Raw genomic sequence first — 17,275 nt, forward strand, 5'->3', positions numbered from 1 at the left:
CTTGTAAATTGGTGATTAAAACAATCCCAAAAAGAGGCGTCCAAAGCCTGTTTGAGCAATAGCAGCTTCAAAGCAATGAATCCCACATGTCAATGTGGCCCCTCGACAAAGGACACTCGGGCCGACACGTGAATGCTGGCGTCCGCTACCTTTAAGATCCGGCTCAGTGTTGCTCTACAGTCACCTCTACCTACCCCAACAAAACTGCAGTCCTGGGTTCCGCCTCCAAATGATTTGAGATCTTGCCACTTTGTTTGCTCAACTGGCCTAAAGTCTCCCTGGCAGCCACCGAATGGGGAGATTTGCAGTGGCCGCACACGGTGTGGGGGTCTCCAGCCAGGGCAGGCTAAGGGTGGGCAGCAGCTGTGGTGGGAGACTCATCACCTGCAGGGACATGGATCAAATAAGCACCTCTACGGAGAGTAACCGGAGCCAGGATTCCCAAGGAGAAGGAAGGCACAAGTATGGAAAGGGAGAAAAATGAAGCTGGAGATATTGGCAAGACCTCATGCTTTAGATAGATAGATAGATAGATAGATAGATAGATAGATAGATAGATAGATAGATAGGGAAATTACTGCGGCTGTGGCCGTAGGTGTGTGTTTATACAGGCACATGTATTTCCCAGCTCTTCCGCCGACAGGGCTGGAGCAGTAGCACCCTCAGCCAAGGCTTGGTCTCTTAAATATCCATCTCCACTAAAAGGAACCAGAGCTCCTGGGAGAAACGGCTGATTCTGGGGCTGGGACAGGGAAAGCTCAAGATGAACCCAGGACATATTGCACCAGAAAGTCAGGATGTGCCCAAATGGTGATGGGATCGTGACAAAAGGACTCGACACCTGCTCACGGAGGCTCCCACTGACCAAGTATGGGACACTTTGGGCATCAGACTAAACGGTTGCAATAGATTAAAACCTAGTGAATAAAATAGGACACCCTGAATCCATACTGATAGAAATAAACGAATGAACTTGAAAATTGGATGACAAACAGGATATACACATAGTCTCAAAGTAACAAGGTTCTTATTAATTTGAAGAGAAAGAGACTAACTCCACAGAGGAGAGCCTGGCACACCCGACTGGAATCGAGCGATCAAAGTGATCGAGTGACCAGTATCGGAACAAACGAAAACCCTGTGCCTCCCGAAGGACGCAAAGAGGAAGCAGCATCACTTCCACAAGACTCCTGCCAACAATGCATACCACGAACCTAATCATAAAGAAACACCGGACAAATGCAAATGGAGGAGCATCCGATCTGGCCTTCAGAGGCGTCCGGGCTGAAGGACCGGAGGAAACGCAGCAGGGGATCGCAGCGCCCGGCTCCGACAGGATCCTCTGACCATGGCGGTGTTCTCAGCACACCCGGCAAGACTGGAGTGGGGTCTGCGGATCAGAGGACGGAGCTAAACTGACATTAGCTTCCTGGCTTTGAGGGCAGCACTGTGGCTAAGAAGGAGAATGCCCTCATTTGAAAGAAACAGAACCGAAAATATTGGTGGTGACGAGCATCCCGCTGACAATTTACTCTCCTCGAGTTCAGGGCAGGGGTGGGGCATTCCTTGTACTGTACTTGAAATTTTTCAAAATGAAAGTGCTTTAAAAAAAAAAGACCATGTAGAAAGAGAGGAACTCAGGGTTGACTCTGTAGCAGGTGATGCCCAAAACACACCAGTCAACTGCATCCTGTACCAGAGACTATCACCAAGATTGGGGAGCACTGCACCCCCCAGCAAGGACCTGGGGAGGCATTTATTTACCTAAAAGGGAGAAGAGGGTCCCCAGGAGGCACATGCCTGTCCTCGGGCCGCTGCCTGGATCGGGCTGAAGGGGCACCCACCAAACCAGGGGCACCCAGAGTCCGTGAGGGTGTAAAATCCTTCAAGATGCCTGAGTCCGGAGGGCCCACCGGGGCAGGCACCAGGGCTGGCCCCCCTCCAGCAAGGGGCATTCCGGTCACCATCTTCCAGAGGGGGTGCCCTCGCTGTGGCATCGGCCTGTCCGGGAAGCCCCCGCACCCCTCCCAGCACCCCACCTTCCTGGCGGCAGTGTCGCGACTGAGGGGGAACGGGCCAATCCGGGTCCTTCCCTGAAACAGTCGCCCGCTGCCACAGGAGAGATGCCACCCCTGAGCACCTGGTGGCCACTGAGCTCGCAGCAGACGTCCCTCTCTTCCGGGAAGGCCTGAGCGGGGGCGAGCGGAGGGAGCAAGGGGCCCGGAGCATGGGGACACAGGGACAGCGGGCAAGAAGGCGCCCATGGGCCCCGACTCCCACAGGCGCCACAGCCTGGGTCCTCTCTGGCACTTCAGCTACATCGGCCAGATTCTCTCATCTGCCCCCAGAAGAGCCCAAGCTGCCCCGTCTTGGAACAAGGAGCCCCCGGTGTAAACCAGTTCCTGATCTCCCGGCACCTGTGCCCGTGGCTTTGGGAAGCGGACGCGGGTTTTCCAAGGCCCTAAGCAACTGCTAGACGGACTAACTGCTGAGATGCCAGACTGACGAAGCTGGGAATGAAATGCCAAAGTCCACAGAGAGGGGATGACCTTGACACGTCCTCAAAATGCCTCTGTCCCCATCACGTACCCGCCCGTGCCAGCTCAGCACAGCTTATCCGTGTACAGTGTACGGCGTGCGTGCCGAATGCAGCTGTGTCCACGGCTGCTTGTCCCTGAAGTGTCATGTCTGGATGCCTTGTCTCCCCAGTTACACTCTAACTGCTTCATGTGCCGCCACAAGAGCTGATCAACGCCCAGAAACAGGACGGAGTGAGTCCGCGGGTACAAAAAGCTACTGCTGGACTTCCGGGAAGATGGTGGAGGAGATGAGCGGGAACGGGCTTCTCCTCCGTGACAGTAACTGGAAAGGGACACCAGGGACCATGGTTTTGGGGTGTGACCGGTCACAGAGGGTCCCCCACAGTACACAGAGGGGACACCGACAAAAACAGAAGAGAGACGGTGGCTCGAGGGACTGGCCTAACTCTGCAAATAAATCCATCAGCCCCCCGCCCCCGACGCTGGACAGGACCCCCAGGTGAGTGAGTCTCCCTAGTGACGTGGGACACGGATCCCACCAATGAGCCTGACCCTGGCACAGAGGGGCTGAGAATGCCTTTTTGACCAAAAGGGGGAAAAGAAAGGCAACAAAATAGGGTTTTAGTGACTAAGAAAATTCAAAGAGTCGAGAGGCTGTCCTGGAGGTTACTCCTATGCAAGCTTCACCTAGATATGCCAAATGGACACAGTATGATAAGCTCAAGTCAAGAGCAGTCCCCAAAACCCTAAAGAATACCCGGGTCCCTACCTGATACTCTATAAAGGTTTCACTCACTAAGTTTATTCTTAAGAAACTTAAATCCTCCAGAGTGCTCCTATGTCAACTAAGTCTCAAAACCCCGAGGCAATAGCCTCTTCAAGAACATCAACCAGATGTGTCCCCTTTGCTCATAAAGTCGACACCCCTTTTCAACATGAACAGGTTAGGGTGGTCACTGCCTGGACATCCCTGAAGATCAGGAAGGTGATTAAACCAGAGGAAGGGGCAGCAACAGACAAGATGGAATTTAACAAAGGATTATGAACACTGAATCTCCATATAATTTTCTTTTTCTTAGTTGCTAGGGTACTAGAATAATAGGAAAGAATTGAAATGGTGGAACTGTAACCCATAGTATCCTTTAAAATTTGTTCTACAGCTACTTGTTAAATTGTAATTTGAAAGCTGTCACCTTTTCATATGTATGTTTTATTGCACAATAAGGAAATAACTGAAACTATGTTACTATAACTCGTAACAACTTTGGAAACTTCCTATTTAACTGCTTGTTAAATCATACTTGAAAAGATATTACCTTTTTTATGTATATGTTATATTTCACAATAAGGAAATAACTGAAACTGTGGAACTGTAACCCATAATATTCTTTGAAATTTGCTCTCTAACTACTTGTTAAATTTCACTTGGAAAGTTATCACTTCTATGTATGTATGTGATATTCTACAACAAAAAATATGATAAAATTTAAAAAAGATACTGCTAAAGCTCAAGGCTCGGAGTGAAAACTGAGATTAAAGATAACTGGAGATTTTTAGTAGAAGTTCACAGCGCCTTGTTCAGGGCGGGCGTCCAAGAGCTCCCGAACGAAGGAAACAGTGTGGCCCTCTCGCGCCTGTTAAATCGCCAGCAGCTGGCAAGCCAGAGCTCGTGGTCCCACGCACACCACCTGCTCCATCACGGTGCCCGGCGGGAGCTCACGCGTTCTAGCCCCATCGCACGTGGATGCTTTTTAGAAAAGACAGCAGTGGGTTAGTGCAGGGAGACGTGAGAGGACCGTGCCCATCTGGGCTCGACTCGACGTCAGGCAGACAGCTCCTTCCAGGCCAGAACCGACACCACTCGGAGGGCAAACTGCCAGCGAGCAACCTGGATTCGCCTCGGACCGCTCGGCTTTCACGTCGGTCCCGTTTGAACTCTTATGCCCTATCACACTCCGTTCCTGAAATATTTACACGTCTTCCAAAAACATAATGTATTTCAGCTATTTTATCAAGGCATGTCAGTTTCCTCCTCACTGTTTTAGAGACACTGGATTTTGACAAAAGTGCACTGCAGGTAAGGTATTTTAAAACAATGTATAAATGCTCATTTAATTTAATGCGGCAAGAGACAAAATGAGAACAAGTACTGAGTCCCCATCTGTACCTCCCTCTGCAGGGCAGACAAGTCCCTCGGACATCACTATAGATGTACGAACATTTCAGATATATCAGGGGGATATTTTTATAGAAATAGGCACTTTCTTACTTCGTACTTTCTTCAAAATGGGCTACATCTGTCTTTTGCCCAGTTTTGACAATATTTCTTTGACCAAATACATTTGAAAAAATCAATAAACGTTTGCTCAACAGGCTGAATTTAGTATTCCTTTGGCGTATTGACATAGAAAACAAGCAAAGCAACCGGGCAGCACTGCTTGTTACATCACCATAATTTTCAAAGGCATTTAAGGGCTCAGTACTGCACCATTTATCATTAGGGTCGAGATAAAATAGAGCTCTTTTATAGTAGGGTTTAGAAATACTCCAGCATAGAGTCAGAGTCTAGAACACAGGCTACCAGGGATGGGGTAGGGGTAAAACACAGGTAGTTAAGGCTTAAAACGTGCAGGGTTTCTGTTTGGGACAATGGAAGGTTTTGGTAATGGATGGTGGTAACAGCAGCACAATGTTGTCAACATAATTAACAGCACTGAATTATATATTTGACTGCGGTTAAAGGGAAATTTTAGGTTGTGTGTATGGCACAAAAATAAAAAGTAAAAAAAATTCCATGGGACTGCACAACACAGTGAACCCCAACTATAGTTAATAGAACAATTATAAAAATGTGCTTTCATCAATTGTAACAAATGTACCACACCAATGCAAGGTGTTAATAACAGGCTGGTATATAGAAACCCTGTATTTTAGGCATGGTTGTTCTATAAAATGACAAGTCCTTAATAAAAAATAAATAATAAAAATAAACAAATCAGGATATTAAAAAAAGGGAATACCCCAGAATAAATATTTGTATTTGCAAAACTGGATAATCTGTGTAAGAAGAAATCAATGCTATAATGGATTTCTAATTTTCTATCAATTGCACTAAGACCCGGTGACGCAAACAGGACAACGCTACTTCCGTATGGTTTTGAAAAAGTTATTCTCTAAAATGTTGACACCAAGGAATGCCGGGAAAATGTTGTTTCCGGAATTGTGAATTAGAGCACAGACTTCTGATGAACCTGAAAACCAAGGACACCCATCGTGTCCCCCACGGCCGCCCCGAGGGAAAACGGTAGCCACCGCCGGCCGAGACGCACGGCCGGCCTCACCCGGGCCCCCAGATGCCCACGCGCCCTGCCTCGGCGGCCGCACACTGTCCTCTGTGGCCGGACGTCCCTCCCAGCCCCACCCCAACCCAGCCAACTGGATTACCTGCTAAACTACCCATCTGAGCTCAGCTGAACCTCTCCCCTTCCCAGGCATCTTCCTCACCCCACCAGCCTCCCTCGCCAAAACACACTACACACAACTACATCCCTCATTCCTCTGGCTCTACAAACTCCTGAGGACACAGACGATGAACTGCTCATTGCATCTCCAGTGTAGCCCTGCAGACTGTGGTCAACAATTAACGCCCGTTATGAACGAATGAATGAGTTTTCTGGATTTGCAAATAGCCTCTGCCTGGAAGCAAGGAAACAGGTTAGCATTTCACAGAAAGCTACGGAGGCACTAAGTCTCTCTGAGGGTGATTTTATTGTTGTTGGGGGCTTTGCTCCTTATTACTGTCAAGTGCACTTGACCTTAGATCTTCATTTTCCTCAAAAAATCTTTTAATGTGACTGCAGCATTTCAAATATATGACTGAAAGAATATAGGGACAAGAATTCTAGCTAGATTTTATGTTCTTTCTATTACTACAGTGAAAGGGCATGAGAAAAATCAGCAGCCTACAAAATACAGACTATTAATTTAAAAAAATAATAATAACCTTTTTATCCAATGAGCTATCAAGTACCTTCAAGTTGTCCTCTGAAATTTCTCCCAAATTCAGTCATTACTCTCCGTTTCTCCAACTGACATGCTTAGCTGGCTACCACAGGATACTTAATGTTCCCTCACCTTACATTTGCTACTGATACGTTTATCCATAATTAATTTAATCCTACAGCATGGCATTTTTCTAATTGGTTAAGGTAAAAATTTTCATATTCTACAGAGCCTCAGCAACTCCATGAAACCTGAAAATGCGATGAATGATTTTCCCATCCTGAGTCAAGTTACCCACAGACATATCACACAGAACTGGCCCCTGGGCTACCAGCCCTCCACCACCCTCCCGACTCGGGAACAGTGATAAATGCTCCATGGATGTGACATTCATCCGTCCATCCATTCATTCATGCACCATTCTTCAGCTGAAGTTAAGATGACCATATCTACGTCATCCCATCATCTACTCACCCTCTTCTTCTAGACAGAGAATACAGTTCAGTTGGTCTAATGCGATTCAGTTTATGCAAAACCGAATCAGTTACTATGCTCCTCTAGAAACTAGAGTAAATTAGTGGATGGTTTGTTCTGATATCCTGAATTTGATGTTAGTTTGGCTTGTCTATAATGTCCACAAACAATCTATTTGGGCTGTATATTTTTAAGCGAGTATGTTTTAAATATTTACCATATTTTAATTCCCAGAGACTTCCCTTTATCGCCATAATTTTTTTAAAATAGTAAGAACGGCCCATCACCACAGTGCCCCCTGCCAGCTCCTTCAGTCCCACGAGCCGGACAAATAGTTCCCATTCTTCAAAGCGCTTTTTAACTTTTTGCTGTTTGGACTCTCTTTACTTTCATCAAGACTGGGAACTCTTCCAGACCCACATCTGATACTTCTTATGAAGGGTGAACTGAGTAAGACATGAAAGCCTTTGCTTTTCACCAGCTCTGTTATCGGTTTCCCCAGCCCGTCCATCAGGGATCCAGGCCAGGCAACTGGTGAAACTATATTACTACAAAGTCTCTCTAAAACCTGCAGTAGCCACCCTGTATGGACAGGAGCCAAAGTGGATGCACAATACATGTTCCCGAATGCGGGAAAAGTCTACGACGAGAGAATAAAAGAAAACATGGACTGCCTTTTAAAATTTATTTTCCTGTACTTCTTGCTCTTGGCTTCCTATTAATATTTCCAAGAAGAAGGCAATTGAGAGGAGAACTTTTTTAGGAGAATTTCTACTTATTTAGCATCAGGTCAATCCTGTTTTTTTGTTTTGTTTTGTTTTGTTTCTTTTCATTTTAGCACAAGCAAATGAATGCTGTTCATGGTTTTGCCTCTTTTCACCTGGCTCTACCTGTCTGAGTGACTCAGAGGACACACGTTTGGCAAACAAACGCAGGGTGGTGCCAGGGGACTGGCCCAACATCATTTGAGACCTTTTGTCAGAGGATGGCGAGTTGCACAAAATTGGATGGGAGGAAAGAAAGTAAGTGGGCAGGGAAAGCGGCTTCTAGTCTTTTCAGCTCACTGCCTTCCTCCTCGCCAGCCTCTCTATTACACTGAAAACAATCCATCGGGTTAGTGAAACACATGAAACTGAACAGCATTTCCAAATCACCACTCCTGCCAACAAACTAAAACAGGAGAGCGAGTGTTCAGCTATACGTGGTTAAAACATTTTAAATGTTTCTTTCAGATGCAAGAGAGTTGGCACACAAGAAAAGGAAAAATATGTGGGGTCTCTTTGGCTCCTTTATCTACAAAGCTCTGTCTTGATCAAATACACTTAAAGATCACCCACTGGAAAAGGAGAAAAGATTTTTCCTGAAAAAAATCTACTGCTTCATACATAAATCAATACACTCCATGTGAAAATCTTTTATAAAGAAAATTAAAAACGTCCTGGGCTGGTTTCTAAGCCTCTGCTGCACGTGTTAGTCATACTTCATGAACCACACCAACGTTCTCACTGACCTTCTTTTGTATAGAGATAGTTTTTCTTTTTTGGAACCAGGAAACATTTTGTCATTTTTGTGAAAGACTATTTTCCATTCCAAGTTTTCCACATAAAATTATATTTATCTGTGGTTTGACACTTTAAGCATCATTACTCAACTTAATTTGTTCTTAAGAGTTCTGAAGAGTCTGAAGTTCTGCAGCGAGCTGTTGTTAAACCCTGCTCTTTCGCAAAGGAGAGGGTGGTAGCATGTGTTTTACATCAGATGATAAAGGAAGGTCATCTCTCGGCTTCTGAGTCTCACGGCGTTGGACGTGAATTTTACTGTCCCAGATTCATCAACCAGAAGAACGACAGTGCTGTATGGGACAATGGAATCCCCTCCTACCGATGGTTCCCAAGTGATGTAACGAGAAACCCAGGGCCACATGGGCAGAATCAGTGGCTGAACAGCACAGAAAAGCTCCCCAAAATTAGGCAAAGGGATCCAAAGTGGAGGTGTACCTACGGGTAGCGCTACTGCACCCAAAATCTGACACTATCGAGCATGGTGATGCCTGGACTACCTGCACCCAATCAGCGGGGTGCATGTGTAAAATACAGACCCACTGCATCGCACCTAAGAGGTGGGGCCCGAGAGTCACCTCCCCAGCTCATCCTTAGGCCCTCAAAGGTTTCAGAACCTTGCCCTGAGAGAAGAGCCTCATAAATCTTCCGTCCAGCAGCCAGTTATCCAGTGAGCAGTGAAACCCCCACATCCAGCCCAGGTCTTGATTGTGTTGGGGAAAACCTAGCCTAAAAATAGCAGGTAGAAGGAAAGTGAAAGGGAGCAGGGTCAGAGTGATGAAAATTCATGAGGAAGGACAGCCAAAACCAACTACAAATTCCCTTAGATGTAGAAATTTTAAAAATGTAGATACATAAACCAATAAACTCTTGGAAAACACTGAGTTAAAGCTGTTAAGCTACGTATTAGCATACATCTACCTTTTAAGTCAAACCACTGAACCTCTGTTCAAATTGTTAAGCATAAGGATTTTGAACCCAATCGGATTATTCAGGATGTGATTTTAAAGTAAGTATGATCCAACTAAGAATGTCAAATCTCTCTTAAATCTTGAGCATTTTCCATATAAATTCACCTTGAGTCCAAACTCGGAGCACTGGGCCCCCAGAGACAGAAGGACAATCCAAGGGTGTCTGTCTCCTGACCTCAGGGCAGCTTCATTCTCTCTCGGCCAGAGCAGCCGGTTCACCTCGGCACCTGGTTAGACGTCATTTTCTTCTGGCCTAACATCCTAAACGTAACATTATGCACAATGACGATGGTGTGGATTTTGTTTTAAATACGCTAGAGCCCATAGGCATCTCAGTTTATTTCTCCCCAAAGAGAAATGCAATATGTCAAAATTATCCTGTTGTTTTTTGTAACTTTGAAAGAAAAAAAAAAAGATTCTGTCTAAAAGAAAAGGTATTAAATCCACTCTGGGCATCGGATCAGACACCACAGGAATTCTAAGACCCTCTCTTGCTTCCCTCTTCTCTCCTTCCTCTCTCCTCCTCCCTCTTCCAAGATTCAATCAGCTCATTCCTTTAGCTCCAGGGGGGTATAACATGATTTGCTTATAAAAATCACTCTTCAAAAAAATTCACAGTAGTGTCTTCAATTAGCCTGAAGTTGTTGAGAAACTTTTTTTGAGAGGATCTGGAAAGGATCGAATATTTACACAATATTTATATATTTACACAATATTTACACAATATTTATATATTTACACAATATTTACACAATATTTACACAAGGTTTTAGAGCTACTTGGTTTTGAGTATGTGCTCCATAACAGAAACCTGAACTGGTTTCATCACATCAATCTATCCTTCCTTAACTCAAGCCACTTCCACCTCACTCTGGGCCCATATGTTTCACCTGAACATTCTGGAAGCTCCACCCCGCCCCTTCTCAATCACAATGAGGCTCCCAGTATCAATAACCTGAGAAATCTGCATAAAAAAACTAGTTATCTGTCAGCTTATATTTTATTTAAATACACTTATAGAAGTTTTTACTTCTCAGATAGCATTACTTTGGACATTTTTGCCCATGCACCACCAATTCTTACTTGTTTCTGTTGGGGATCAAATCACATTCAGATCCCAAACCCCTGATCCTGCGGGTGTGGACTCATTTGTAAACAGGACCTTGAAGATGTGGTTAGTTAAGGTGTGTCTAAACCAAAGGAAGGTGGGCCTTAATCCAATACAGCTGAGGTCCTTTTAAGCAAAGGAAACTGGACGCAGAGAGAAGCCACAGGGAGCAGCCAGAAGCTGGAAGTCAATGGAACCCAGAAGAGAAAGGAGAAGATGCCACCATGTGCATTATTGCCACGTGATGGACGAGCCAAGGAACCCCAGAGATTGCCGGACAGCCAGAAGACTCCGACCCTGGGAGGAAGCAAGTCTTCCAGCCTCGAAACCAGGAGCCAATAAATTCCTGTTGCTAAGCCAATCCATTGTGTGGTATTTCTTTTAGCAGCTGGGAAACTAATACAATGTCCAAATAAAATTTATAATTATGTGCTGCTCCTTGTGAATAAAATGAATTCAGTAATACAGTGTGTGTCCCCCTTCTGCTCCCAACAGCAGTCAGCTTGCCTCCATCTCAGCCAGGTGAGAACGAGTCATTTTTCTGGATTGTCAGGCTTTGGTCTCCACCTATACCATTCTAGTTATATTAGTGCCAGTAAAAGATCCACAGACAGGTTTCCGCAGCAACAGGAACCAATGAAAAAGTCCAAGAGACGTATCAATAGAAAAGACAAGGCTGGGTCAGTGGTGGACAAAACAGGAAGGCAACCCACCCAAAAGCAGCTACTTCAATCACAACTGAAATGATCTGCATTTCCCTGAAACATGGCAGGAGCCGCAGGAAAAGCGAAGATATCGGCCTTTTTTATGGATGCAACGGTCACAGCTTCATGCAAAAGATTCCAATGACACAAAGGCAGCCGCCTTCTGCACACAGAGAGTCTTCTCCTCCTTGGGTGGACTAGACAAGCATTTCCATTTTAATTCATGGCCCTACATAAATGGAACCTTTTTCATAATCCCCGTTTGGACCTTTATGTTTTCTGAAATCCTAGTGTGCCAGTTTGGATGTATTATGTCCCCCAAAACACCATGTTCTTTGATGCAGTCTTGTGGGGGCAGACGTATTGGTATTGATGGGGTTGGAACCTGTTGATTGTTTCCATGGAGATGTGATTCAATCAACCGTAGGCAAGGCTTTTGATTGGATAATTTCCAAGGAGGTGTAACCCCTCCCATTCCGGGTGGGTCTTGGTTGAATCGCTTGGGTCATACAGAGGAGCTGACAAACAGAAGGAACTCACTGCAGTCGCAAATTAGAGAGGCATTTTGAAGATGGCGGTTGGAAGCTGACATTGACACTTTGGAGAACACACATTTTGAAATGCAACCTGGGAGCAAGAAGGTGCCAACCATGTGCCTTCCCAGTTAACAGAGGTTTTCCGGAAAAAAGGTTTGCCTTACCTTGGACACTTCATGGCCTTAAGACTGTAACTTTGTAACCAAATAAACCCCCTTTATAAAAGCCAATCCATTTCTGGTATTTTGCATGACAGCAGCATTAGCAAACCAAAACACCTGGTAACTAAATTTGATACCAGTAACTAAGGATAAACAGTTGTTGAGAAAGGCAGCATCAGTGACAGTGGGTCAGCCGGAGAGAGTTAAGGGGGCGGGTGGGGGTGGGTGGACGGCCAGGGTAGGGCGAGGGTTCCAGCAACACTCATGCACACACCGAAAGCAAATATGAGAGGGGATACCTGAACTCAGTCGGACAAAAGACCAAGACTTTCCTCTTTGTAACCTGAGCATTTTTTCCTGGCACACAGTAGATGGTCAATAAATATTCACTGGATGAAAATAGAATGCCAAATTCAGAGTCAGAAGCCCACTGACGTTGAATATTATTAAGGAAATCATTAATCAGGATTATTAAGCAAATAAAACAGCATTATTTCACACAAAGTAAATGCCAGTGAATTCTCCTATTCCTCTTAGTAATGAGAAACCATTCTGGATCTCTTAAGGCTAAAAGTTGAATAATTTCTTCTTTAATTTCCTCTCTCTCAATAATCCCTCCCTTCCCCAATCAATTCCTGAAGATGAACTCAGGTTGTTTAGGGTCCAACGAGACGGTTGTTAAGAAAGCATACGTGCTCTTCCATGTGGACCATCTTGGTTTGAATGCATATGGACAAAACCAAAATAAAATGTTTAGCTCCTCGGCAGAATTTGGTGGCATCCCCCTCTGGCTCTCTTCCTCCGTGGCTGGTGATGGCTTGGGTAGACATTTGGCCTGTAGCCCTAGCCTTAGCAAAGAAGTCAAAGAGAAACAGAGCCACCTTTTTCATAAACGTATCAGAAGAAAGGTCTACTGCATGACCGGGACCTACTGAGGGACCTCCGAACTGAGAGTACAGAGCATGGATTCGGTGAATCCGTCTCCTCCTGTGCAATCTCACACCCTCTGAGCTCCCGCCCTCTTGCACAGCTGTCCCGCTCCACCCGTTGCACAGCCTCCCTCATCTCCCCTTCGCGTCCTCCCCACCTGGAGCCGGCCTGCGCTGTCCCTTCACGCCAGCTTGCCACCGCTGTCCCTGCCATCTGGAATCGCTTTTCGGTATCTCTGTCGCATCAACACTCCATCTATTTTAAAATATCATCTGAAAACATATGCTTCCCCTCCACAACCTTTCTGTTTCCTCTCTGCTTTTAATTATTTCATCCTCTGACTTTCTGAGCTCTGAAAAACTCATCTGCTTCACTTCACAAAACTGCTCTGCAGAAGGCTGCGGCCACATCTGATATAGAAGGTTAGACTCTCTCAGCTTAGAAATGCCCCCTGGGTGGTCAGCGCGGGCACCTCCACTTAACCTCCGTGAAGTTAGGGGAGCCCAAGAAGAACGAGGGACCCAGAAACGAGGACATTCCCAACCTCAAAAGGATGGGCCTATCCTTCCCAAAATCAGAGTCACACTCCATCGCCCGAGGCCAGCAATAAGCCAGCCCGGGATGCCAGGAGCTCTGAAAGTCTGCTGGCCTCGACACCTTCTTAAACACCGATTACTCAATAAGAAGCTCTTTCACCCATTTTTAGCCTTGCCAGTAAGAGCTGGAAAAAATTCAAAAGCATCCTTCAATCTTTTATATTTCCATCCAAATGCTTGCCCAATGACCCAGACCAAAAGAAAAACAAAAAAGAAGCAAACACCCAGAAGCGCAGTGGGGAGGACCTGCTCTAGACACTGAGTCAGCTGGAAACTTCCACTTCGGACCAACGACCACCTTCTCCAAGGCACCCCTACAGCGGGGTGGCCTCCTCGGACTTCCCAGGGCAAGCAGTCATCAATCATCAGTAGAAGGCCCTGTACTCGTCCATCCTGGGGGTGCTTTCCACCCTGGCCTGGGGCTTTTCGGCTGTTGACTGTGCTTTCGATTGTTGCTTTCAACCTACTTCCTTTTCTTTCCTTTATTCCCCTTCACCACAGAGAAGAAGCTGAAAAATGAGGATCTCACTCTCCAGCTCCGCTCCATTGTCAGTTCTGCGGGCTGCAGCTGTCGTCACAGCTCAAGGATCGAAGTTGCTAAGCAACATCTTTGCACCGTGGGAAGGTAGGGCCCCAGGAACTCTGCCCCCCCCCCCGCCCCATTCAATCAACAGAAAAATGTGGGCTATTAATACAGGGCTTGGGGAGGAGAGTTCTTTAGTATTTTTTTCTTTTCTTTAAATTATTTCTAATTATCTCCTTTCTCCAAAAAAAAAAAAAATACACACACACACACATACATACATATGCATATATATATATATACACACACACACGACCTAATGGTCAAAGAAATGGATAGCAAACCCACAATTCGGGCTTCCAGGATTGATTTTGGCACAGATTTACTCATTGGACAGAACCACTTCATTACACCCTCCCATGACTCGGTTTCTTCCCTGTGAAGAAGTAGAAATAAAACTTGGCTGCTTCACAAAATTGTAAGAAATCGGTTTTTTAAACAGGATGATAAAGCACTGTTCAGTGACTAAGCTACTACTGAAGCTATTAAATGCTGGTGAACTTCCTGGCAGCCTCCCCCAGACGCCCCTTGTAGGAATCTGCACTGCAGAGGCTGCATGCCCACAGATCTACCTTCCACGGTCTGGGAGGGATTCACCCCCAGAATGCCACTGCAGGGAAGGAAGGGTCCCCTCCGACACTCAGGACCTGCAGCACAACGGGTGGCTGGTGATGGAGAGAAGATTCTCCAGTGGCCGGCCACAACCCTGACCCCCTTGCCTCCCGTCACCTCCTGAACTGAGGCAGGAGATGAAGGCTCGGGCGGCACTGCCATCGTGCGCACCTCCTGAGCTCCTGTCATCTGTAAGGCTAAGGGTCCTGTGGCCCCTGGGTCCTGCTGCGGCTACAGCAGGTGTCACCCCACCACACCCACTCTCTGCAGCCAGGTGAGGTCAAACGAGCCGCCCAGGAGTGACACATGTACCTTTCCGGCCCCGGCTTCCACGTGTCCCCCTCTTTCTTGTAGGAGGGAAAGCAGGTGTGGGAGAGCCACCGTGCACCACCTGGAGAAGGGCAAGACCCAGAAGACAAGAGGGAAGGAGCCCGGGCCCCGCTGGCTTCCCAGACGGCCAGAGCTCAGACTCAGGGACAGAGAAACACTCTTCCAGCTCCTCAAGCCACTGTCACCTGCAGCCAGACGCAGACCCTAAATCACATGTGCCCCACCCTGGCCTTCCAGACCCAAGAAGTGCCGGGTATGCAGGTAAAACCCCTCTGTGCCCAGAAGAAACTCCAAGTTTAGTAAGTAGAAACTGTAATCAGAGCTGCCACTTTCCGAGAGCATCTTTCCACTCTACCAAGAAAGCGAAGCAGTCCTCATCTATAATTCAGGCTGGGAGACATCGTGCCTTCATCTTCACATCGATCGGCTGGGCACCGTGGGTCAAAAATGGGGCCAGGACAGAGCAGAAGCACAGGGTGCCCAGCAGAGACTGTCTTTCGGGAACTAACACCCTCCTGCGAGCAGCAGGGGCTGGAGCAGGTGGTTGAGGCTGAGGTGAGCCATGTGTGGCCATCCATCCTGGGCCAATCGTTTTTCTTCTCGGTGAGAAGGGAGACCACCTCTGAGGGCTCGTCTTCTCTGAACTAGATGTCCAGGCTTCCATCCACAGCTGTCGATGTGGCACCTTGGTGTCCACCAGCAGCCTTAGTTAGGGTTCTTGCCCAATGCAGGATCTAACCTTAGTCTCCAGCCTCTCCATAGCTTTCTCTTTTTTAAACAACTTTAATGAGGTATAATTGGCATGCAATATAATGCACACATTTAAAGTGCACGATTTAGTGGGGTTTGACATTCGCATGCCCATGAAAATATCACTACCATCAAAATAATGAGCTTTCGCCTCAACAACAATTTCCGCAGACCCTTTTGTAATCCATCTCCCATCCTTCCCCTCAGACCTGAACCCAGGGGACTGCCAATCTGCTCTGTCATGATACATTAGTTTGCATTTTCTAGAATTTCACTGAAATGGAATCATACTCTTTACTATGTACTCTGTACTATCTGAATCCTTTCACTCAGTGTAACTATTTTGAGATTCATCCATCTTATTGAGGGTGTCGATACATTTTCCCTTTTAATTGCTGAACAGTATTACATTGCATAGATATACCAAAATGTATCCACTCACCAGCTCATGGAAATTTCGGCTTTTTCCAGTTTGGGGCTATGAGAAACGCTATGAGTTCAGGAGGACCAGTCTGTGTGTGGACATGTTTTTATTTCCCTTGGATAAATGCGTTGCAGTGGAATGACTGCCACAGTAGCTCACTTTCTGAGACCCCACCAGCAGCACATAAGGGCTACAGCTGCTCTGCATCCTTTCCAACTCTGGGAGTGGTCAGTCTTGTTAATCTCACACCTTCTAACAGGAATGCACCAGTATTTTATTCTGTCTTACTTTGCATCTCCCTAACAACTAATGAGCTTGAGCATCTTTTCATGTGCTTACTTGCCCTCTGTATATCTTCTTTGGTGAAGTGTCCGTTCAATTATTTGCCCATTTTTTTAAATATAGTTTTTATTACAGAAGTTTTAGGTTTACAGAAAAATCACACAGAAAATACACAGTTTCAATACCCAGCCCCTCTTGTGCATGCAGTTTTCCCTGTTATTAACACTTTGCATTAGTGTGGTACCTTTGTTACTACAACTGATGAAACAATATCATTATAAGTATAATATTAACTATAGTCCATAGTTTACATTGGGATTCACTCTTTGTATTATATAGTCCTATGGTTATTTTTAAATTTTTATTCTAGTGATGTATATACAACCTAAAATTACCCCTATTAACCACATTGAAATATATAATACAGTGGCGTTAGTCATATTTGCAATGTTGTGCTACCATTGCCACCATCCATTACCAAAACTTTCTGAACGCTACAAATGCAAACTCTGCACCAATTAAGCATTACCTCCCCAAACCCTAACCCTCCCCACCACCCACCCCCACCCGGGCCCCTGTATCCTAGTTTCCGACTCCATGAATTTGTTTCTTCTAATTGTCATATCACTGATATCATTCAATATTTGTCTCTTGGTGTCTGGCTTATTTCACACAACATAATGTCTTCCAGGTTCACGTAGTCATGTGCATCA

General features: G+C 45.9%; 1 protein-coding gene across 1 annotated transcript in view; it reads right to left on the minus strand.

Annotated features, from left to right (window-relative positions):
- NEBL (nebulette) overlaps positions 1–17,275 on the minus strand; it is a 341,590-nt gene that overhangs the window by 254,269 nt on the left and 70,046 nt on the right. The gene's annotated exons all lie outside the window — the stretch shown is intronic.

This window comes from Choloepus didactylus, chromosome 5, assembly GCF_015220235.1.
Source record: "Choloepus didactylus isolate mChoDid1 chromosome 5, mChoDid1.pri, whole genome shotgun sequence".
Lineage (NCBI taxonomy): Eukaryota > Metazoa > Chordata > Mammalia > Pilosa > Megalonychidae > Choloepus > Choloepus didactylus.